Genomic DNA, 24,533 nt, shown 5'->3' on the forward strand with positions numbered 1-24,533 from the left:
TTTTAGATGTATAAATAGTTGGACTCTTCCTCTTTGGGACTTGTGTGGTTATAGATCATTTTAAACAGATCATAGTCTTCCTCTAACGTGTATTTTCTCTTCACCATTCTTTCTTTGTTGATGTCCTGGTTGGTTTGTTGTTGGTATTTATTTGGGTAGAAAGTGTTTGTTTACCATTTTCTGAAGTTCCAGAGATGTTAGAAACCTGATTCTTCTTTTCATCATTGACTTCTCATATTTCTGGCTCTAATCTGGAGTATTGGCCCATAATGTGTCTCAACTCCCTCCTTTGGTTCCCAGGTCTATTGGTTCCCAAAATAGGATTATCTGTATTCTTGGATGGACCAGTGACAAAGGTGTCATGACTATCCTGGGAGCAATGGAAACATGATTACATTACTTCTTGGACATCTGGAATTCATTCACAAAGATTCATGGGTACTCCATGTTCTGGTTTTAGGGCTGGTCAATTAATTTACATCTCCACCATTGTCTGCTGAACCTGTCACCTCCAACAGGTCTATGATGATGGAGCTTCATTCCTAGTGTCAGCAGATGGTAAGTATGTTTCGAAAATAGATTTTTAGTTTAAGAAAATGTTAACTTCTGACAAGTTACACATATTTTATATTTTAGCGTTTTAAGATAATTTATTAAAGTATTGAGGTTATTATGTCATCAACCTGTTATGTTATTAGAGTAAGATAAATATATTGCTCTGCAGTAATATTCCATTAACCTTTAACCAAATAATGTTAATCAAACAGATATTGTTGTCTTTAACAAAGTGGAATTTTTTAGTGTTTTTATATAAATAATTTGTTAAATATAAGTTATATGTAATGTTTGTGTTGAGTCTCAACAGACAGAATACAAGTTATTTATTGTAAGTTTTATATATCCCTGTCATTGTGTTGGTGTTATTGAGTGGAAGATGTGGTTATGTTTCTGTGAAAAGCGTTTTTTTTGTTGTTTTTCAGATTTAACCAATAGATTGGTACCACATGCTTCTCATAAGAACCTGTCTTAATCTCTCCCTGATGTTGTATGTTGCTTGGTGGTGGGAACAGAACACTAGTTTTTATTTAACTTGCAAAGAACACAAACACAATAAAAACACATAAATATGTCTTTATATTATAATCCAAAACACATGTTCTCATTATTAAAATTTTGTCTTCTAAATTATTTTAAAATTCTTTTTAATTTAATTGTTTAGTTTTTGTTACAGTTTCTCAGTTATTTTTCCAACATCTGTTAGTTTAATGTTTTTCATAAATGTGGTCAATATATATCCTGATTATTAAAAACAAAAAACAGCTACTTTTATTTAAATATTGTTAGTAATGGGTTCACTATATTTTATATTTGCCACCAGGGGCCTCCAGGGTTGGATGGCATAAAGGTGAGCTCAGCTCCCTCTAAAATTTTATTTACATATTTTTTCTAATTAAAATATGAATAATATCTAGTACAAGAGATATCAGTTACAGCTAAATGAATGTATAATAAAATAATTATTCTACTATAAATCAGTATTTACAAGTATTTTGTCTAAAGCATAAACTTCACATATTTAAAGAAATGAAAATTTAATGACCATTTAAAAAAAAAAATGTTCCTAAAAATTTTATTGAACGTCCACAAAAACAAAAAGTCTGATGGTACATTAAAAAAAGAGCAAGTTACCAATTTACTAACACTATCTAGAAGAGCTTTTATTTTTAAAAATAGGGTGAACAAGGTGAAAGAGGCAGCCAGGGGAGAAAGGTGAACCAGGGTTGCGGTGGGTTAAGATTTTTTTAATACTGTATAAGTTTTTATGGTTAATGATGTACAGTTTCATCTACTAGAAACAACAATCATAATGCAAATTTTAAAATGTTTCTTTCGTATCAGTTCTCTGACTCTTGTGTGGAGAATTAATCATAAATTGATTTCAAATATATAACTTAATGTGGTAATATAGAATTATTTATTTCAACTGTTGTTGTGACTTTATCCTAAAGTTAGCTTATATTTAACACCGGACTCTTAAGCGTAAAATGACACTTATCATGGAGAGGGGTTATCTCGATCTAAATAAGTACCTGGAAAGTAGTAAATCTTGCTTATCAGGAGTTACAAATAGAAAACGAAATTTTGAACAAAAATTTGATGTTCTTCACATCGGTAGATTATACAAGTTGATTATAAGGAATGTATATACATTTAAAATAATTATATCTGAAATACTACTTGGCTTATGGAAATAGTTTTATTAGGGCTACAATGACTTGGAGTTACAAACCAGTCTTATACTTAATATGTAAATATTTTGATATTATTATCATTATTTTATTCTTGCTCCTATATATATATTTGAAATATTAATTACCTATTAAAAGAGTCTAAATCTCACAAGCTAGCATTGTTTTTATTTCTCTTTCTTTTATAGTACAAAACTCATAATTTCAATAAAATGAATGTCATGTGAAATAAGGTAGTGATCACTGGAAACAGTCATGATCAGGCGATGCCTTAGTTTAAGAATGTGTTGACTGAGAATAATGCACTAAATCACAAGACGGTTGTGATCAGGCGATGCCTTAGTTTAAAGATATGTTGACTGGCAATGGTACACTGTTCACTGAACACAGTTGTGAAAAATGTCTTAGTTTAAAGGACGTTGAGTGGGAATAAAACATTGATCATAGAACAGGGTCGTGATAAACAATGGTTTACTTTAAAGATGTGTGAACTAATAAAAACACACTGATCGCTGAAGTCGATTGTGAACAAACAATGTCTTTAAACTAAGACATAGTATTCTCCCATAGCAGTGTCCAGTGATGAGTGTGCTATTCTCGATCAACACATCTTTGAACAAAGACATGCGCCTGATTACTTACATCTGTGACCAGTGTGTTATTTTCTTGTCAAATAACACACTGGTCCTAGATACATAATCAAGCGATATTCTAAAATGTGTTGACTACCTCAATATATCTTAGTTCATAATGATTGTAATCACTGTTAATGAGTGGTGACAAACAATGTCTTAATTTGAAGATGTGTTGACTAAGAATGATACTTTCTGACCACTGTACGGTCTGATCAGAACATTGTCTTACTTTGTTATAAAGATGTGTTGATTAAGAATAACATGCTGATTGCTGGACACAGTTTTAAGAAGAAACATTGTTTTAGTTTAAAGATTGTGTTGACTGAGAATAGCAAACTGATCAATGGACACGGTTCATGAAAAGAACATTGTCTTAGTTTAAATGTGTGATCACTGAGAATATTTTTGGATCACTGGACACGGTTATGAAGAAAAAATGTCTTAGTTTAAAGATATGTTTGCTGAGAATAACACAATGATCTGGACACTGTTTTGATCAAACAATATCTTAGTTTAAATTTGTGTTGACTGTGAATAACACACTGGCTGCAGTCGTGGTCAGATGATGTCTTACTTTAAGATGTGTTGAAGGAGAATGATACAATGATCACTGGATATGGTTTTTTTCTTAACAACAGTGTCTCAATTTAAAGAATGTGACTGCAAGATAACACTCCTGATGATCTGGGGCAGGTTGTGAACAAACAACGTATTAGTTTACATATGTGTTGACCAAAAAAACACCCTGATCACTGGACACTGTCATGATCAGACGATGTCTAGTTGTTAAGATGTGTTTAGTAAGAATGATACATTGATCACTGGACATGGTCGTAATAAGCGGCGTCTTTGCTTAAAATATGTTGACTGAGAACAATACACTGATCACTGGGCACATTCGTGGTCAGATGATGTTTTAGTTTAAACTTGTGTTGACTGATAATAACACAATTGTCACTGGACACGGTCGTTATCAGTCAATGTCTTAGTTTAAGAATGTATTGACTTAGAATAACACATGATCACTAGACACAGTCATAATAAGATGTCTTAATTTAAAGATTTTTTGAGTTAGAACAACACACTGATCACATGTGCGGTTGTGAGAAAACAGTGTTTTAGTTTAAAGATGTGTTGAGTTAGAATAACACAATGATCACTTAACATGGTGGTGAACAAACAATGTATAAATTTAAAGATGTGTTGACTGAGAATTATACACTGATCACTGGAAAGGGTTGTGAAAAAACAATGTGCTAGTTTTAAGATGTGTTGAGTTATAATAACACACTAAACACAGTTCTGAACAAACAGTGTTTTATCTTAAAGATGTGTTTAGTTATTATAACACACTGATTACTACGGTTGTGAAAATACAGTTTCCGTTTAAAGATGTGTTGAGTTAAAGTGGCGCACTGATCTTTGAACACAGTGGTGACCAACAATAACGTCTTAGGTTAAAGATGTGTTTACTGAGAATGATATACTTGTCATTGGAGAAGGTGGTGAAGAAACAATGTCTTAGTTTAAAAATGTGTTGACTGAGAATGATTAACTGGTTACTGGACACGGTTATGAAAAACAATGTCTTAGTTTAAAGATATGTTGATCGAGAATGACACTGATCACTGGACACTGTCGTGATCAGACAATGTTAGTTTAAAGATGTATTGATTTAGAATAACACACTAATCACCTTATGTGATAGTTTTTAAAATGTTCTGTACGATATTCAAACTTCTCTGAGTTAAAATGTGCTTTTAAATCTATCTATTTGAGATTTAATATAGCATTTAAAATATGTAACTTTCTTTTTCTAGTATTCTGTAATTTGACAAGAAGGATGTTTACAGAGACTTCCTTTTGATAAATATACTGTTGTACAGTTTGATAAACTTAGTCATTGAAGTCATATTGGACGGTGAAGTAAATTTATTTGTAAATATTTAAATTTCAGTTGAAACCAAGATTAGAATTAACCAAAGTTTAAAACTGTATTAATACTTTTGACAATTTCGAGCAGTACTTACTGATGTGCTCTTTTATTTTTTAATTCAATAGGGAACTGGCGGTATCCCTGGCTTGGCGGTAATTATCAAAATCTCACCTTTAACTGTTCCAGCTAGAGACACTGAATTCATAATTGTGCTAGATTGTATGCATTCTTACTGGAGTTCAATTTTCTTTTGCTACTTTAATTGTTTTGTAATTTTTTTGTGAAAAAAGTAGAGCTTTGTTTATCTTTCATTTTGTTTTTAGAATCTTAATGTGTTTGACCTTTTACCTTATTTTGGAACCTAATGTGTTTGACCTTTTACTTTTTTTGGAACCTAATGTGTTTGGCCTTTTACTTTTATTTTTGGAACCTAATGTGTTTGGCCTGTTACTTTATTTTAGAACCCTAATGTGTGTGACTTGTTACTTTATTTTTAGAACCAATGTGTTTGACCTGTTACTTTATTTACTATGTAATTAAAAGATTCTAACTTTAATATTTTTTTATGTAATGTTATTTGTTAGTACAACATTTCATGTGTTCAGTTTTTATACTGTGTTTTACCTAAAGGCTTTAGGACAGATTATCTCGACATGTGAACTACAAGGTGATGCTTAACTTGTGTTTATTTAAATTATTTCCTTTACACTTGAGCATTGAAAAGATTGTTACATTGCCTAGATACAGAATTCAGTAACCAAATCACTCTCTTTAAGTTTATTTTATTAATGATTTACACATTTTAAAATATCACAGAAGTTCACCTTCAAAATGTTTTTCTAAATATTATTCACATTATAAATTATTTTTTTACCAGTGTTTTCTTCTGTTTAAGAAAAACCAATTTCATGAACCTTCTAGATTTTTGGACATTGTCATCAGTTTTATTAGAGAAGAAATATATTGTTTTTCATTGGTTTTACTACTACTTATCCCATGATGGCTCAGCAGAAAGTCTGAAAGCTTATGTCACTACATTTAGGTTTTGATATCTATTGTGGGCAGAGCAAAGATAGCATTTTGTGTAGCTTTGTGCTTAACAGTATGCAAGTACTACTGTTATTAATATTTTGATGTATAGTTAATTTACTTTTAGGCTCGCATTTCAGATGCTAAAGATATGTTCACCATCAGCATCTAAGATTAAAAATGTAATGACTCAATATTTGTTAGTTTATAACATAATATGTAATTACTTGTGGGGAAAATGTTGGTTACACTATAAAATGTTTACAGAAGATCTACCTTAACTTGATACTGGCATGGACTTGAAGATTTTTGTCTTAAATACAAAAAAATCTTTTAACTTTAAATATTTCTCCAACATAAGTTTAAGGTGTGATGTAAGAAGTTTGAACGGATCATTCTTAAGATTATAAATATTACAAAATATCTTGAAACATCTTTCGTTCAGATATAAAGTTAAGGTGTGATGTAAGTTTGATGAGCGGATCATTCTTAAGATTATAAATATTACAAAAATATCTTGAAAACATCTTTGGTTCAGATATGTAAAGTTCAAAAGGTGTGATGTAAATTTGATGAACGGATCATTCTTAAGATTATAAATATTACAAAAAATATCTTGAAACATCTTTCGTTCAGATATAAAGTTAAGGTGTGATGTATAAGTTTGATTAGGCAAGGATCATTCTTAAGATTATAAATATTACAAAAATATCTTGAAACATCTTTCGTTCAGATATAAAGTTAAGGTGTGATGTAAATTTGATAAACTATTCGTTCTTAAGATTATAAATATTACAAAAATATCTTGAAACATCTTTCGTTCAGATATAAAGTTAAGGTGTGATGTAAGTTTGATGAACGGATCATTCTTAAGATTATAAATATTACAAAAAATATCTTGAAACATCTTTCGTTCAGATATAAAGTTAAGGTGTGATGTAAGTTTGATGAACGGATCATTCTTAAGATTATAAATATTACAAAAAATATCTTGAAACATCTTTCGTTCAGATATAAAGTTAAGGTGTGATGTAAGTTTGATGAACGGATCATTCTTAAGATTATAAATATTACAAAAATATCTTGAAACATCTTTCGTTCAGATATAAAGTAAATTCATTACTGCTGCTGTCTTCAAAACTATGTATTTCCACAGTTCCTGAAAACTGTCTGAAGTTTTAATGATAATAAAATAAAGAATATATTAATTACTGTATTAATATTAATTGTTTGACTTTTAGTTGACTGCAAAACATATTTAATTTTTATACAAAATGATTTTGAATTTTGACCTTTCAATGGTTAAATTTAAATCAAAACTGTGAAGTTTCTAAACATTGTAACGTAACAAACATCTCAACATAGCTTGTTTTGTTTAAAGGTTTGGTTAATATAGAATGTTATTTAATACAATGGAACCAAATAGATATTGTGAGGGATACTTTGAAATATGACATAATCAGTGGTTTTAATTGTTAATAGTTTGAAACATACACGGCTGTAATTAGTATTTAGAAACAACTATAGTAAAAAGTGAGATTTGTCACTTCAGAAATAAATGTACATGTTAGAATTTAATCCTTTCAAAACAGAAAATATTACATCAAACTTTATTTAAATATGCTTCAAAACTAACTATCACATTTTTTTTATGCAGAGCATAATTTAAAAAAAGAAACATCATTTATACATTCAAACATTGATGTCTACTTTCCAGCAAAGCATGATAGCTGACTATTAACATTCTGCTACGTGTTTGTCCATGTGTGAGTTGTACTAATGCTTCGTGTTATTCGTTATTTTGTCCCTTATGTAACATTGTCATACTAGTTGTTTTGTTTGATTTGGGGACACTTGACACATTCTTCATTATTACTATAATTATATTTTAATTTAGGTTATTTACATTCATATACAATGTAATCTTTAAACCATAATAATTTTATCTATATTTTGTAAACTTTCATTGCGTTATGGTTTGTTTGTTTTTCATTCCTGTTAATGGGTTTCTATGCACTTTGATAAACAGGGTCCAAAAGGAGACAAAGGAGATTTAGGACCTTCTGTAAGTTAAGTGGATGTTAACATATATCCATTCTTTTCGTTTGTTCTGTTTTTGTTTCTTTCTCTATATTTCTTTAAGTAACCCACACCTTTTCTTGTTGTTGTTTTTTTTTTTCAATGTGTGATTGTATTAGATATTATTGAAATATTTTAGGTTTAAAAATCAAAATTATTTGTTTTCCTAATATTATTTCAGTTCAATTGAAGTTGAAGATAATTTTATACAATGGAATTAATTTCGTAAAACGAGCAAAAGGATCATTTCCAAGTCTAACATTTAAATGAAAATTATACTATACACACATGGCTGTGTGTTTTAGCTCTGTTTGATTTTTCATAGCCTAAACTGAAATTCCTTTCTTAAATGTTTCACTAAAGCATCGTTTAAGTTAAATTATACTGGAATAGAAACTAAGATACAGCTCAGTTTATCTCTGTTTTGTTAACTTGTGTTCAGGGTTACCAATGAGGAGTGGAATCTTCTAAATTAGTAAAACTCAATAACACACTTTCTTCAAAGTGTAGATTAAACTGGACCTCTCTTCAAGCTAGACTTTGGGTTCAAATATTTTTTTTAAAATACTAAGTTTATTTATTACATTCGAGTTTTGTAAAATTCTTCAAAAAGGAAAGAAAGTATTAAATAGTATTTTCTCTCCTTTGATGATAGAATATTAAAGTTTTATTCATGTTACATATTAAATAGTATTTTTACTTTCTTGATTATGGAATATTAAAGTCTTATTAATGTTACATATATTAATTAAATAGTATGTTTACTCTCTTGATGATATAATATTATAGTTTTCTTCATGTTACGTATATTAAGTAGTATTTTTACTCTCTTGATGATCGAGTATTGTTTTATTCACGTTACATATATTGAATAGTATTTTTCCTCTCTTGATGATAGAGTATTAGAGTTTTATTCATCTTACATATTAATTGTATTTTTACTCTTTTGATGATTGAGTATTAAAGTTTTATTCATGTCACATATATTAAATAGCATTTTTACATTCTATGGTAAAGTATTAACGTTTTGTTCATGTTAGATGTTAAATAATATTTTTACTCTTTTGATGATTGAGTATTAAAGTTTTATTCATGTCACATATATTAAATAGCATTTTTACATTCTATGATAAAGTATTAACGTTTTGTTCATGTTAGATGTTAAATAATATTTTTACTCTCTTGATGATAGAGTATTAAAGTTTATTCATGTCACATATATTAAATAGCATTTTTCTATTCTATGATAAAGTATTAACGTTTTGTTCATGTTAGATGTTAAATAATATTTTTACTCTTTTGATGATTGAGTATTAAAGTTTTATTCAGGTCACATATATTAAATAGCATTTTTACATTCTATGATAAAGTATTAACGTTTTGTTCATGTTAGATGTTAAATAATATTTTTACTCTCTTGATAATAGTGTATTAAAGTTTCATTCATGTGACATATATTAAATAGTATTTTTACATTCTATGATAAAGTATTGATGTTTTATTCATGTTACATATGTCAGATATTATTTTGAATCTCTTGGTGACAAAGTATTAAATTTTCATTCATGTTACATATATAAAATAGTTTTCACTGTCTTGATGATAAAATATTAAAGTTTTATTTATGTTACGTCTTACAGAGAGAATCACCTTTATTTCTGATTTTGTTACATTTTCAAGGGTATGGCAGGAAGAAGAGGGAAAAAAGGGGAAAAAGGGGAGAAAGGTGATCAGGTAATGAAAGTTTTAGTTTTATCACAAAAGTGATCAGGTAATGAAAGTTTTAGTTTTATCACAAAAGTGATCATGTAATGAAAGTTTTAGTTTTATCACAAAAGTGATCAGGTAATGAAAGTTTTAGTTTTATCACAAAAGTGATCATGTAATGAAAGTTTTAGTTTTATCACAAAAGTGATCAGGTAATAAACGTTTTAGTTTTAAAGGTGATCAGGTAATGAAAGTTTTAGTTTTATCACAAACGTGATCAGGTAATGCAAGTTTTAGTTTTATCACAAACGTGAGCAGGTAATGCAAGTTTTAGTTTTATCACAAAAGTGATCAGGTAATGCAACTTTTAGTTTTATCACAAAAGTGAGCAGGTAATGAAAGTTTTAGTTTTATCACAAAAGTGAGCAGGTAATGAAAGTCTTAGTTTTATCACAAACGTGATCAGGTAATGAAAGTTTTAGTTTTATCACAAAAGTGATCAGGTAATGAAAGTTTTAGTTTTATCACAAAAGTGATCAGGTAATGAAAGTTTTAGTTTTATCACAAAAGTGATCATGTAATGAAAGTTTTAGTTTTATCACAAAAGTGATCAGGTAATGAAAGTTTTAGTTTTATCACAAAAGTGATCAGGTAATAAACGTTTTAGTTTTAAAGGTGATCAGGTAATGAAAGTTTTAGTTTTATCACAAACGTGATCAGGTAATGCAAGTTTTAGTTTTATCACAAACGTGAGCAGGTAATGCAAGTTTTAGTTTTATCACAAACGTGATCAGGTAATGCAAGTTTTAGTTTTATCACAAAAGTGATCAGGTAATGAAAGTTTTAGTTTTATCACAAAAGTGATCAGGTAATAAACGTTTTAGTTTTAAAGGTGATCAGGTAATGAAAGTTTTAGTTTTATCACAAATTTAGTGAAATGTTAAAACCTTTTATGTTTTCATAGTGAACTGTTTTTTTCTCAATACATGATCAAAGCTTAAGTTCAAATATCTAACAGTTTTTTTGTACTTTGGAAACTGATAACTGATAAGCATATATTTATACACTTATTTATTTTGATCCATTCAAAACGAGGCTTAACTCTGAGTAAGTAGAACTTGTTTCAGCATTAGTTAAACAGTTCTTCGGTTATGAAAGCTGGTCGTTCAACTCAGTAGGTGATTATTATATGACCCTTGGAATAGTTTAACTGGTTGTACTTACCGTTTCACTGCTGCTGGGACAGGTGTTTCCCATTGTTATTCAAAACCTCTGTGTATGACGTATGGGAATAAAGCTAGAAAGTAATTATTGGCATTCTGCCAATATTAATATGTGGTTTATCTCAGTGTCTTCCTCTTAGCCCTTCAGTGACCAACAACATGACTTGTGTACCTTCATCGATAGTAGTTAGTAATCCTAACCCTAAATACTATGTAAATATGCTTGTTGTGCTTGACTCAAATAGATCAGAATATTGTGACAGTGAATTACTCAAGTGCATGATGATGAAGAGGTAATGTGACAAGAGGATTATATCTTGTGATGATAGTCAAAGTGATGAACCGGAACCCAGCAGAGGAAGGCATAAATGACAAAAAGAAACATTTGTCCCAGTCACAATATGAGGTACTTGGAAATGTACATCCCAGTTGTAGTCAAAGGGTTAATATCAGACACAGTTGCTCTTCCCTTGCAGCTGTGTAGTGTTACGTTAGGAGCTAAACTATGCTGTAAGTGTAAAGTAATATTAGTTTGAACTACTCACAGTTAAACATGATGGGAGAAGCTGGAAGTAATAATATACATACACTTCACTTACAGGGGGTACCTGGTTTAGATGCTCCATGTCCTCTCGGAGCTGACGGACTACCTCTACCTGGCTGTGGGTGGAAGCCCCCTAATGTGGTGAGTTCATCTGTAAAACTTAAATACGCTTAGTTTATTAGTGTTTCAGGCAGTGTAGACATTGTATACATGAAATATCTGAGTACTCCTACCTTACTTCTTCATTATGACAGTGTTTCAGTTTCAATGAATGAGCCATACTGTGTCTGAATTAATGGTTGAAAGATAGAAAGGATTTAATAGGAGTTTTAGTGGAACTTCACATATCATTAAAATAATCAGTCTGTCCAAAAGTGGACGAATGAAAAATAGCCAAAGTTAAGCTTTAACATAATACATTTGATTATATTTTACAAACCAACAAAGCAAGGTAACTTAGCATTACCCACATTGCATCTTGTTTTTCACACGTGTAAAACTGAATTTACGTCTTAGCTTCCAATTCACCACATTTTGTTTCATGTGACTCGATGATAATTCTTGAGGATCTCAGTATATTATTAGTAACACTAAATTATTTTACAACATTGTATTTATGAGGTATCGCCTACTGTTTATTATTAAACATAAATTTTACTCCTTGTGTCATTCATGACTGTGTGTTACATCGATCGTAGATATGTACAATGTAAACATTATTGTTTAACTTACACAGGGAAGTAACACACAGATCATGATGTTGCTAATATACATGCACTATCAAGTAGAATACATGCTATTGAAAAGTGTATTGACTTTAAGAGGGATTAAAAGCTGGAGGCAGCATTGACACCAAATGACTCCAGTTTGGAGCTGAGCTACCAAAGGAAGGCTGTTTTAATTCTTGTTAACCATTGTTAACTTTCATCACTGAATTTCAAGAATAAATGCTTATATACAGCTAAAAAGAAATGGACAACTGCCTCAGTTAATGTTGTATTCATTGCTTCCTAAATATAGCTCTAAGATTACTTTATACCATAAGATTTGAGATTAAGTGAAAATCCATTGTACATGGTCGTTAAGTGCACACATTGTACCAAAGTTAAGAATCGCCATTGAAGATTCTACTAATTACTTCTGTCAAAGTTAAGAATCGTCATTGAAGATTCTAGTAATTACTTCTGTCAAAGTTAAGAATCGTCATTGAAGATTCTACTAATTACTTCCGTTAAAGTTAAGAATCGTGAAAGTACTTTGACAGAATAAATGTATTAAGCCCTTATATCTCGCATATCTCTCTGTTTTGCTATATTTCTATTCCACCTAATGATTTTATTTTAATGTTACGTTTTATTTCGGATTTATTATGTTTTAATCCTAGTGGGTTCGTTTATTTTATTTATGAGTCATACGTAATTGATGTGGTGAAATTATGGTAACTGATGAATATTTGAAACATTTACAGTCAGTAAATGTATGTAATTTGGAAGCAACATGAACGAGAAATTGTTGTGTTGAGTTTAGTACAGTTAACTAACCAGTATCATTTTGTAAAATTTTCATATTTAATTTTGGTTTTGTGGCTTTGTAGTTAGTTGTGTCTGTTGAAATCGCATTACTTCTGAGTAACTCGTTTTTAATGTAATATACTGTAGTAAATGTTCAATAATCTTCCACACTAAATGGTGCCACTGTACTCGAATTAAACATTTTAAGTTGTTCGTTTTTTACAGTCAAGGACAGAAGTAAACTTATACAATAATCTGAACGCTAGATGGGGCCAGTTTACATAATTCTAACACCTGTTGAGTTGCTCAGTAATGTAGAGTGTAACAAATACGCAATAACTTTAAACACTAGATGAAGCCACTATATTTATATTAAACACATGTTGAGTAGCTCATTGATGTAGCTCATGTTTTAAGAGTCTATAATAGTGTAACAAATAAATACCCTATAACCTGAGATATTTATGATGATATATCGTCTTTTAATAGAAATGAATTGAAAAATAATCCTAGTTGATCCCTAGGCTGTGGAAGTTTTCCTTTTGAAAGTATGCCATCAAGTTGATAAGTTTCTTTTTTTGTATCTTTATTTCACTTTGCGATCGTTCGTGAAAATTCAATGATCATTGAGAAAACAAACAATTAATAATTATTGTTGATGAATTGTCTAGTTTACGTGTAGCAAGATGAGAGTATTCGAGTCATACATTTTACGTGTAGCAAAGTGATAGTATTCGATTCATATAGTTTACGTGTAGCAAAGTGATAGTATTCGATTCATATAGTTTACGTGTAGCAAGGTGATAGTATTCGATTAATATAGTTTACGTGTAGCAAAGTGATAGTATTCGAGTCATATAGTTTACGTGCAGCAAGGTGACAGTATTCGAGTCATATAGTTTACGTGTAGCAAGGTGACAGTATTCGAGTCATATAGTTTACGTGTAGCAAGGTGACAGTATTCGAGTCATGTAGTTTACGTGTAGCAAGGTGACAGTATTCGAGTCATGTAGTTTACGTGTAGCAAGGTGATAGTATTCGAGTCATATAGTTTACGTGTAGCAAGGTGACAGTATTCGAGTCATATAGTTTACGTGTAGCAAGGTGACAGTATTCGAGTCATATAGTTTACGTGTAACAAGGTGACAGTATTGGATTTGTCTAGTTTACGTGTAGCAAGGTGACAGTATTGGATTTGTCTAGTTTACGTGTAGCAAGGTGATAGTATTCGAGTCGTATAGTTTACGTGCAGCAATGTGGCAGTTTTGGAGTTGTCTAGTTTACGTATAGCAAGATGACAACTTTGGATTTGTCTAGTTTACGTGTAATAAGGTGACAGTATTCGAGTCCTCTAGTTTACGTGTAGCAAAGTGACAGTGTTGAAGTTGTACTGGGAAGTACAGTCTGGTGGTATGAATATATGCATCAGAAACATTGAACTTCTATGTTATAAGATCAGTAAATAAAAATGATATTGCTACAAGTACGTAGCTAGAAGTGATTCATATGTTATAAGATCAGTAAATAAAAATGATATTGCTACAAGTGCGTGGCTAGAAGTGATTCATATGTTATAAGATCAGTAAATAAAATGATATTGCTACAAGTGCGTAGCTAGAAGTGATTCATATGTTATAAGATCAGTAAATAAAAATGATATTGCTACAAGTGCGTGGCTAGAAGTGATTCATATGTTATAAGATCAGTAAATAAAATGATATTGCTACAAGTGCGTGGCTGAAGTGATTCATATGTTATAAGATCAGTAAATAAAAATGATATTGCTACAAGTGCGTAGCTAGAAGTGATTCATATGTTATAAGATCAGTAAATAAAATGATATTGCTACAAGTACGTAGCTAGAAGTGATTCATATGTTATAAGATCAGTAAATAAAATGATATTGCTACAAGTACGTAGCTAGAAGTGATTCATATGTTATAAGATCAGTAAATAAAAATGATATTGCTACAAGTACGTAGCTAGAAGTGATTCATATGTTATAAGATCAGTAAATAAAAATGATATTGCTACAAGTACGTAGCTAGAAGTGATTCATATGTTATAAGATCAGTAAATAAAAATGATATTGCTACAAGTACGTAGCTAGAAGTTATTCATATGTTATAAGATCAGTAAATAAAAATGATATTGCTACAAGTGCGTGGCTAGAAGTGATTCATATGTTATAAGATCAGTAAATAAAAATGATATTGCTACAAGTACGTAGCTAGAAGTGATTCATATGTTATAAGATCAGTAAATAACAATGATATTGCTACAAGTACGTAGCTAGAAGTGATTCATATGTTATAAGATCAGTAAATAAAAATGATATTGCTACAAGTGCGTGGCTAGAAGTGATTCATATGTTATAAGATCAGTAAATAAAAATGATATTGCTACAAGTACGTAGCTAGAAGTGATTCATATGTTATAAGATCAGTAAATAACAATGATATTGCTACAAGTACGTAGCTAGAAGTGATTCATATGTTATAAGATCAGTAAATAAAAATGATATTGCTACAAGTGCATGGCTAGAAGTGATTCATATGAGAGTCTAACTAAAAACACTGCTTGAATTGCCTAGAGTTTCTGTTGTTGTTTTTTTATCAAAATCACACCCAACGTCAGAGTGGTTTATACAACATTTCAACTCTCTTCACGACCCCTTTTGTCTGAGTAATATTTCTATGACAAGTGTCAATCACTTGATATCGTACGATATTGTGTTTCGCTTCTTGTTATCACTAAGCATGGCATGGCCAGGTGGGCTTAAGGCGTTCGATTCGTAATCCGAGGGTCGCAGGTTCGAATCACCAAACATGCTCGCACTTTCAGTCGTGGGGGCATTACAAAGTGACGGTCAATCCCACTATTCGTTGTTAACAGAGTAGTCCAAGAGTTGGCGGTGGGTGGTGATGACTAGCTACCTTCTCTCTAGTCGTACACTACTAAATTAAGGATGGCTAGTTCAGATAGCTCTCGTGTAGCTTTGCACAAAATCCAAATAAATCAAATCAAGTAATCGTTAAAAAGAAAAATAATCCGCGGGGCTGTTAGTGCGTGATAAGAGCGACAGTCAAATTCCACTATTCAGTTGTAAAGAAACTAACCCAAACTGGGTTGGTGGGTGAGGATGATTAGCTTTTTTCCTCGAGACAATCAATAAATAATTCGATACGACTAGTAAGGATACTTTCCACATATCCTGTTAATGAAACTGTAATTATGACGTAATTACATCATGCTAATATAGGTATGTTCAGTGTGGTTAAGACCCGGGTATTTTCTTTAGAATCTACATACACTTTATGAAGTTCGTCAGTTTACTGTATAATTTGAGCGAAACGTTAAGTAAGTCATTCACAATTAACAAATAAACTGGACACATTCTATTTTACATTATAGGTCATTGATAATGGCTACTTATCCGACCGTTTTTCTTCATACATCATAAGTTGGCCATTGTTGTTTTGTTTTTTAAAGATTATTTCATTTCACAACTGTAAATAATATATGTTATGTATTGATAATTATTATTTATTATATACATATATTAATGTAATTAAGTCTATAACTTGCATGTTTTATTACCATACATATAGCTGTAAACAAAGATCTACTACACATGTTTTATTACCATACATATAGCTGTAAACAAAGATCTACTACACGTTTTATTACCATACACTTAGCAGTAAACAAAGATCTACTACACATGTTTAATTACCATACACTTAGCAGTAAACAAAGATCTACTACACATGTTTAATTACCATACACTTAGCTGTAAACAAAGATCTACTACACATGTTTAATTACCATACACTTAGCAGTAAACAAAGATCTACTACACATGTTTAATTATCATACACTTAGCAGTAAACAAAGATCTACTACAGATGTTGAATTATCATACACTTAGCAGTAAACAAAGATCTACTACACATGTTTATTTATCATACACTTAGCTGTAAACAAAGATCTACTACACATGTTTAATTATCATACACTTAGCTGTAAACAAAGATCTACTACACATGTTTAATTACCATACACTTAGCAGTAAACAAAGATCTACTACACATGTTTAATTATCATACACTTAGCTGTAAACAAAGATCTACTACACATGTTTAATTATCATACACTTAGCTGTAAACAAAGATCTACTACACATGTTCTATTTCCATACACTTCGCAGTAAACAAAGATCTACTACACATGTTTAATTACCATACACTTAACAGTAAACAAAGATCTACTACACATGTTTAATTATCATACACTTAGCTGTAAACAAAGATCTACTACACATGTTCTATTACCATACACTTAGCAGTAAACAAAGATCTACTACACATGTTTAATTACCATACACTTAGCAGTAAACAAAGATCCACTACACATGTTTAATTACCATACACTTAGCAGTAAACAAAGATCTACTACACATGTTTTATTACCATACACTTAGCAGTAAACAAAGATCTACTACACATGTTTAATTATCATACACTTAGCAGTAAACAAAGATCTACTACACATGTTTTATTATCATACACTTAGCAGTAAACAAAGATCTACCACACACGTTTCATTATCATACACTTAGCTGTAAACAAAGATCTACTACACATGTTTAATTATCATACACTTAGCTGTAAACAAAGATCTACTACACATGTTTAATTATCATACACTTAGCTGTAAACAAAGATCTACTACACATGTTTAATTATCATACACTTAGCAGTAAACAAAGATCTACTACACATGTTTTATTATCATACACTTAGCAGTAAACAAAGATCTACTACACATGTTTTATTATCATACACTTAGCTGTAAACAAAGATCTACCACACACGTTTCATTATCATACACTTATCAGTAAACAAAGATCTGCTACACATGTTTTATTATCATACATTTAGGTATAAACAAGGATCTATTCCACTTGTTTAAGTACCGTACATTTAACTGTAAACAAGGATTTACATCTCATGTTTTATTCCCATACATTTAGCTATAAACAAGGATATATTCCACATGTTTTATTACCATTATTTAGCTGTAAACAGAGATCTACTCCATGTGTCATTACTATACATTTAGGTATAAACAGGACCTGCTCCATATGTTTTATTACCCTACATGTTGCTGTAAACAAAGATCTACTCCATTTGTTTTATTACCCTACATGTCGCTGTAAACAAAGATCTACTCCATTTGTTTTATTACCCTACATGTCGCTGTAAACAAAGATCTACTCCATTTGTTTTATTACCCTGCATGTCGCTGTAAACAAAGATCTACTACACATGTTTTATTACCCTACATGTTGCTGTAAACAAAGATCTACTACACATGTTTTATTACCCTACATGTTGCTGTAAACAAAGATCTACTCCATATGTTTTATTACCCTACATGTCGCTGTAAACAAAGATCTACTACACATGTTTTATTACCCTACATGTTGCTGTAAACAAAGATCTACTTCACATGTTTTATTACCCTACATGTTGCTGTAAACAAAGATCTACTTCACATGTTTTATTACCCTACATGTTGCTGTAAACAAAGATCTACTTCACGTTTTATTACTCCACATGTTGCTGTAAACAAAGATCTACTTCACGTTTTATTACCCTACATGTTGCTGTAAACAAAGATCTACTTCACACGTTTTATTACCCTACATGTTGCTGTAAACAAAGATCTACTTTACATGTTTTATTACCCTACATGTTGCTGTAAACAAAGATCTACTTCACATGCTTTATTACCCTACATGTTGCTCTAAACAAAGATCTACTTCACATGTTTTATTACCCTACATGTTGCTGTAAACAAAGATCTACTTCACATGTTTTATTACCCTACATGTTGCTGTAAACAAAGATCTGCTCTACATATTTTCTTTCCATACATTTAGCTGTAAACAAAGATCTACTTCACATGTTTTATTACCCTACATGTTGCTGTAAACAAAGATCTGCTCTACATGTTTTATTACCCTACATGTTGCTGTAAACAAAGATCTGCTCTACATATTTTCTTTCCATACATTTAGCTGTAAAGAAGGATATACTCCACACGTTTTATTACCATACATTTAGCTCTAAAGAGAGATCTACTACACGTGTTTTATTACTATAAATTTAGCTATAAAGAAAGATCTACTCTGCATGTTTTATTACTATACATTTAGCTATAAAGAAAGATCTACTCTGCATGTTTTATTACCATACATTGAGCTTTAATCAAGGATCTAATCCACATGCTTTATTACCATACCTTTATCTGTAAAGAAAGATTTACTTCACATGTTTTATTACCATACCTTTAGCTGTTAACAAATATCTACTTCACATGTTTTATTACAACACATTTAGATGTAAACAAAGATCTACTTCACATGTTTTATTACGATACCTTTAGCTGTAAACAAATATCTACTTCACATGTTTTATTACAACACATTTAGCTGTAAACAAATATCTACTTCACATGTTTTATTACAACTCATTTAGCTGTAAACAAATATCTACTTCACATGTTTTATTACAACACATTTAGCTGTAAACAAAGATCTACTTCACATGTTTTATTACAACACATTTAGCTGTAAACAAAGATCTACTTCACATGTTTTATTACAACACATTTAGCTGTAAACAAAGATCTACTTCACATGTTGTATTACAACACATTTATCTGTAAAGAAAATATACTCCACAAATCTTGTTATATACTTATATCTTAAGGTGGTTCTCAACTGACATAGTGAGTGTCTAGTTGGTGAGATATACGTGTTTAACCTGATCTTAAGGTGGTTCTCAACTGACATAGTGAGTGTCTAGTTGGTGAGATATACGTGTTTAACCTGATCTTAAGGTGGTTCTAAACTGTTTTAGCGTGTATCTGGTAGGTGACATAGACGTATCTAACCTTATCTTAAGCTGGTTCTTTACTGACTCAGTGTATATCTGGTAGGTGAGACAGATGTGTCTAACCTGTTCTTAAAATGATTTTCAACTGACTTAGTGTGTATATGGTGAGGTAGACGTGACTCACCTAATCTTTAGGTGGTTCACAAGGGACTAAACGTTTAATCAGTGATATCGAGAATACCAACTTGTAGAGAAAAATATGTATGTAAAAATGGCTCGTTTTAGACCAAATGTTTGTCTGGTGAGATAGACATGTCTACACCACATCGTAAGGTGTTTCTCAAGTGACTCTTTGGGTGTATCTAGTAGTAGTTGTACTTAGAATACTTTAATTTACTTTAACACCAAAGAAATAAAATTAGCTTACAGATAACTGTAACAGTGTAGGAGTGTGTTTTGTGTTGCATATTGGACTTGTAGACAATGAACACGACTCTAGACTGGTAATGTTAGATGTGAGGCACAAATAAATAACTTGCTTCTTTCGGATATCTGCCTTGAAAACATGGAAGACAAGTGGATGAAACTGGATTAATGTGAGAAAGTTAACCATTGAAAGAAAGTTGGAATATGGAGCTTATTGAATACGAAATAAACTGAACCATTTGGAAGGAGGTTAGAAGATAGGGCTGGTGAGATAAAAAATAAACTGAACCATTTGGAAGGAGGTTAGAAAATAGAATTAATTGGATGTGAAATAAGCTGAACCATTTTAAAGAAGGGTAAAAGGTGGGGCTGGGTGAATATGAAATAAACTGAACTATTTTAGAATGATGTTAGAAGATGGGGCTGGTGTTATGTGAGATAAACAATTATTTGAAAGGTGGTTGGAAGATGAGTGTAAAATAAAATGAGCTGATGAAAAAAAAAAAACATTTGTAAAATGACAGCGTAGAATAAACTTTAATTGAATAATGAGAAATAAAATATTTGAATATGATAATTGTTACATCCGTGAGACTGATGTCAATCACAGATGGTGAGGTGAAGGGCATGAATAAAGATAGGTTTGTTCTAGGATTTGAAATAAATATTTATGTTCTGTTGAAATTTAGGTTAGAGTTTCCAAGTTTATAGTTCTTGTTCATCACATAAATAAGTTGCACATGTTATAATAATATAATCAGTTGACACTGACGTCATAAAACTACATATTATAGTAATTTACTGAACACTTTAAATATATTCCATAATCTGTCTTGGTCTAAGCGTACCTAGTGTGTGTTGTATCAGGCTTCGTACCCGAAGTACTTATGTTCGAGATTTTTGTTGTACTAACCTCAATTTTAACTTTTAATTACGAATGTGTTATGAGAGTAATAGTCAGTCGTTGTTTTAGATTAAAGTATCTGCTCCAAATGGTGGGTGCCACTGACTGGTTGTCTTTTTTCCTAACCCATGCTCCATAAAGTAGTGTCCAGACAAACAAGCTCTTCACATCTTCTGGAACAATTGGTCGAAGTGAACGAACAGCAACAGAGAAAAGGGAGGTTAATCTGCGAGCTAATGTTCGTCAGCTGTGTTCACTTTCATAATACTATTGTTCCCCAGATGCAAATTATTTATGATTGTGTTCTTAGGAGAAGAGATTATTAACGGTATTAGCTAGATTACAGTTTCTGGTGTGTCAGTGGTAAGTCCAATTGCTCACACTACTAAAAAGGGATATTCATCTTCGTATATTAACTGGTACGGAGCTCAATAAATGACCAGACAGTGGCTGGACACTTTAAGTTCTGGTCTAATATCGTTCAAGCAACATGAACCTCCCACGTGAGTAAAAGTTGAGCTTGCAATGGATTCATAAAAGTGAGTACTCTATAAAAGGTGGGGATGTGCGTGCTTATCAAGAAAGATGACTGTCACATTTTTTTCATTTCCAAAATTACACGATCGGCTGAGATCAAGGGAGATGAGAGTTACGCTTTTCCAATCAAGTTCATACAATACGAATGTAGTGGATTGTTGCATTATGATATTTAGGTAGGTCTTGTTCATCAAGCTTTGTTCTGTGGTGAACATGAACAGGAGCATTGGAAACCCAATCTTATGTTAATAGAATTTGCCCCACACCATTATTACAACTCCAGCAACTTGTACTGTCACTTATAATTCACGCACTTTGCATCTAAGCACTACAAAGTTGCCATCTGAAATGTGAGTAAGTAATTCTGTGATATGGTTCGAGATAATAGAATTCTGGTCGCAATTGGTTAACTGTAATGTAATCTTATGTCTGGCTCACTTTACTAGTCTACCCTCTTGCCTCTTATCTCGGTATGCCACTAGTGGTTGACAAACACATTATCGTCGTGTTGTACTTGTTTTCTCTCATTCCCCTTACGTAAGAATGTCAGTTTATTTTCTTTTGTACATGACTGATAAATGCATGCGTTAATTTCGTCATACCATATGCTAAAAAACAACAACTGATTGTCCTTGTTAACGCACTTCAGTTTTGGTTTCTATGACAAGTTGTTTTTTTTAAATACGTTGTTTAGAAAGGAATTATAAGAGCTGTTATATTATATACTGTCTGATACTGAAACATTTTTTGTATCAAAATAAATTTTCTTTGTTTTCTAAATATTTCAGTAAAAACGATTACGCCACCTATCGGACGACATCTACATCACGTGATGAGAGATATGGAAGACGACACTTCCAGCGTTCAGAGCATCGAGTGCCCTTGATTCTTTGCGTTATGTGTTTAACTGATTTGTTGTTTATTTACGTGAATCAGGATAAACATTCGTTGTGCTTAGTTTAAAGATAAAAGTTACTAATTTAACTCGTCAACAAAATAGATGTGACCTTCGATAGAAAGGGATAGTGGCCGAAGCTGGTGGACTGACACCTCTAATATTACATTTTGTAAATAGATATATTTCCTGGAACCTTGTGGTGTAAATACTAACCAGGATTCACACAAACTTCTCTAGAGGTCGCTATATTCGTAATGTATTTGCTTGGTATCAAAATCATAAATGTTTTCTAATTTGGAGAGTAGCCACTTGGTATCGTGTATAAATAAAATATATATATATATATACTTAGAAACGTGACATTTTATTTTACCAGTTAGTGCCACTGTTGACCGGTTGGATAGTAATTGGTTGTTTTGTTAAATAAAAAGTAATAATATAGTTTGACTTTTGTTAACTCTGCAGTATGTTTATCATGTAGGGTTTGCTCCACAATAACTTCTGGTAAATTAAACAGTAAACATTCAGAGTACACAGTGCTTATCTCAGGTTATGCATTTTAAGGAGATATCCTAGTGGCAACTTTAAAAACCAAAACCAGTGGTTTCAAAGTTCCGTCGTAATTAGTACAAAATTAATATAGTTTTTCACCAATAGGAATAACTGTCTTGTGGTGAATGTGTACTCGTTACTACTGTATTCAATAAATATCTGCTGTGACACGTAGCTGTGTTTTTAGTCTAGAACCAACTAATTCTTAGTTTTGTTACTATCAGTTCAGTATAATCTCACAATATATTAGACAACACACAACTCACAATATATTAAAGAAACACACAACTCACAATATATTAAAGACAACACACAACTCACAATATATTAAAGACAACACACAACTCACAATATATTAGACAACACACAACTCACAATATATTAAAGACAACACACAACTCACAATATATCAGACAACACACAACTCACAATATATTAAACAACACACAAGTCACAATATATTAAACAACACGCAAGTCACAATATATTAAAGACAACACGCAAGTCACAATATATTAAAGACAACACGCAAGTCACAATATATTAAAGACAACACGCAAGTCACAATATATTATAGAGAACACGCAAGTCACAATATATTAAAGACAACACATAAGTCACAATATATTAGACAACACACAACTCACAATATATTAAAGACAACTCAGAATATTTTAAAGATTATATTTGAAATCTTATAATTTGAGTGAAACTGTATCTTACTTTCAGAAGTCTTCTGTTTGTTAATGAATTTTTCAATGTGTTAAAATAAATTTGTTATAAAAGATAGTATTAAAAATATGACTTTCTTATAAGCACATTTTATCGTATAGTATGAACATTCAAACTGTGATTCATATATTTATAACAAAACACCTACAATATCACGAGATTGTTTGTTTTTTTAAACACACCCGCTTTTAAAAGATTCTTTCTTTTATAACTCTTATGGTGTGAATTCGTTTAATGTTTTAAAAATTTATAGATCATTTCAGACGTTTATTCCAGTTCTAAAGATCTGTTTTTAATGACTTGACTTCCGAAGTATTTATAAACACTTTGCCGTCTGTAGCGTTTAGCTAGAAAGATATTAGGAACATTATAATATTTAACTGATCTCCCAAAATGTAGCCTTGTTACTCAGGAAATGTTTATATTCTATACTTACTTTGGCATAGCCAGATCTTTAGGACGTTTGAGTCGTAATCTGAGGGTCGCGGGTTCGAATCCCTATTACGCCAAACGTGCTCGCCATTTCAGCCGTGAGAGCGTTATAATTTGATGTTCAATCTCACTATTCGCTGATAAAAGACTAACCGCAGAGTTAGCTGTGGGTGCTGATGACTAGCTGCCTTCCCTCTAGTCTTACACTGCAAAATTATGGACGGCCAGCGCAGA

At 31.2% G+C, this 24,533-nt stretch overlaps 1 long non-coding RNA gene across 1 annotated transcript; it reads left to right on the plus strand.

Moving 5' to 3' along the window:
• Positions 1 to 7,524: 7,524 nt before the first annotated feature.
• On the plus strand, positions 7,525 to 23,772 carry LOC143256188 (uncharacterized). The gene is made up of 4 exons (XR_013031206.1): positions 7,525 to 7,914; positions 9,609 to 9,662; positions 11,460 to 11,543; positions 22,474 to 23,772. It is a non-coding gene; the product is annotated as an uncharacterized LOC143256188 (long non-coding RNA).
• Positions 23,773 to 24,533: the final 761 nt, after the last annotated feature.

The sequence above is a fragment of the Tachypleus tridentatus genome, chromosome 7 (genome assembly GCF_004210375.1).
Source record: "Tachypleus tridentatus isolate NWPU-2018 chromosome 7, ASM421037v1, whole genome shotgun sequence".
In the NCBI taxonomy this organism is placed as follows: Eukaryota; Metazoa; Arthropoda; class Merostomata; order Xiphosura; family Limulidae; genus Tachypleus; species Tachypleus tridentatus.